The following is a 2250-nucleotide window of genomic DNA, read 5'->3' as shown; positions in this document are numbered from 1 at the left end:
TAAAAGTATCAAAAAAAAGGGTTGCAACACGAGGACTTCCCAGGGGGTCACCCATCCTAGTACTACTCTCGCCCAAGCACGCTTAACTGCGGAGTTCTGATGGGATCCGGTGCATTAGTGCTGGTATGATCGCAACCGAAATAGAAGCATTAGCTTATTCATTTATACATTTCCCAAAAGGTAAAAAAATAAAAGAATCAAGACTTCCCAGTGGGGTCACCCATCCTAGTACTACTCTAGACGAAGCACGCTTAACTGTGAAGTTCTGTGGATACGAGGCACAAGTAGCTGCAATGCTATGAATGTGTATATCCACCATGATTATATTGTTTTATACAATCACCACATGACATTTAGCAAACTGGCCTGTAATCCTGGCACTTTACCCGATAAGCTGGTCATAAAGTTTCCTCTCATGTTCGCAAGTCACGTCGCCCGATAACCTGGCCACAATGACTTGCAAAACCAAAGCTGGCCGGTAAACCTGGCACGTTACCCGATAAATGCACGGCACGTTGCCGGTAACCTGGGCACGTTGCCCGGTAAGGTTAGCACGTTACCCGATAAAATGTCGGCGTTGCCCGGTAAAGTATCCACGTTGCCCGGCAAACCTGGCCCGCTGCCCGGTAAGGTTAGCACGCTGTTCGACAAACCTGTTACGGTCCATCGGCTTCGGGTTAACCCGAAGACATGATGTCATGATTCCATACCCGTTAACGTCGACCCATTCTGTAAAAAAACCTGGAACGTTGATGTCGAGCGAGCCCGGTCCTCATTCGGGTCCGAGCACGACACGGATCTACGTTTTAAACACATGACTGACTAACGATCGTGACCGACTAACGATTCCATAACACACCACCTATACCCATGATAATGCTTCCCCGCTACAAGTCCCATTTTCGTGAAACTTGTGGTGACGTCGAGGGCCCGAGCACGACACGGTCAACGTGTTGACCCGAAAACATGAGGTTACCAACCCCGACCCCATAAACCGCTCATAAAGTTTCCTCTCATGTCCCGGACGCAACGCCTCGTGTCATTAAAGCGGAGTTGCCCAAAACAGGCCCACGGGCCCACCAAGCCCGGCCCGCGGGCCCTTCACGACACGAAAGGGGGTTCATTTCTCTTGGACAGTCATATCTCATGGTCACGAGTACCCTCACAGAGCCTCGTGTCGATCCAACCCCGTTTGGACACCTTGCCCCCACCAAAGGCCTTACGGACCAACCGGGCCCACCAAGCGGCCCGTCCCGACCCGAAAACCAAAATTTTTTTTTTGGGAAACTCATATTTCAATGTCCCGATGCCCCACGCCAAATTTCATGTCAATCCGACCTCGTTTGGTAGGGTTTTCAAAAATTATGATTCCGACCGTTAACTTTGATTAGAAGTTATAAAAGTGTTGGAAAATAAAAGTTGCTAATCTACAAAAAAAATAAAGAACTAAAATGCTAGTGTTGGAGAATTGAACTCAGGACCTCTCAAAAATAAAAGTTTTAAGATGGAATACAAAGCCAACTAATCTACATTGTCCTCTCAAAAATAAAAGTTTTAAGATGGAATACAAAGCCAACTAATCTACATGAGTATTATTAGAATAAATTAACAACCCCTACATATAATGAAAGTTAATGATGAATATCTTAAATTACATTAGGGGTTTCGCAAGTCTACATCTCGTAAGGGCTGCAAATTGAAAAACACATCGATCGGAGTTTTCTATAGCAAGTTATGGTCGGTCAAAGTGACGAAAAAGGTCAAAATTGACACATACTTGACAAATTGAAGGTGAAGGAGGCGAAATTAGAAAAAAAATTCTGGACAAACCGCCTTCGGCAGTTTGCCAGCTTGTAGAGCTCGAAAAAACAAGCGACTTTAAAAAAAGAATCATCTCGATCCGAGGCCTGTGCGAAGAGTTATGAGCTTTCAAAGTTTTGTGACATTCTTACCAAATTGGCAGCATGCATAAAGAAGTTAACACCCTGGTAATATGTTTCTGTAGACACCCTCAGAATGTCCAAACTTGTCACAAACTAATTAAACTGTCCTCACGAATGTTAAGCATGTTTTTGGATCGTGGTTAACAAATATGTATTACCATTATATTCACCATATTTTTGCATGTCAAGCATGTTATGCATAAAACGAATTTTAATAATCGTGTAACTAATCAGGTAATTAATAATCGTGTAAACTCCTTAAGGAGGTTGTAATTACTACCCGTAGCTAATTAACGAGCGTTAAAGG

At 43.9% G+C, this 2250-nt stretch overlaps 1 non-coding gene across 1 annotated transcript; it reads right to left on the bottom strand.

The window, feature by feature from the left end:
• Positions 1–18: 18 nt before the first annotated feature.
• Positions 19–137, bottom strand: LOC143608249 (5S ribosomal RNA). Its single transcript, XR_013149202.1, has one exon. It is a non-coding gene; the product is annotated as a 5S ribosomal RNA (ribosomal RNA).
• Between the last annotated feature and the right edge of the window lie 2113 nt (positions 138–2250).

Source organism: Bidens hawaiensis, unplaced genomic scaffold, assembly GCF_021521415.1.
Source record: "Bidens hawaiensis isolate Kalapana, Puna unplaced genomic scaffold, B.hawaiensis_p1.1 tig00113312_1, whole genome shotgun sequence".
Lineage (NCBI taxonomy): Eukaryota > Viridiplantae > Streptophyta > Magnoliopsida > Asterales > Asteraceae > Bidens > Bidens hawaiensis.
The sequence above is the reverse complement of the archived record's forward strand: the minus strand, read 5'-3'. Positions and strand labels throughout refer to the sequence as shown.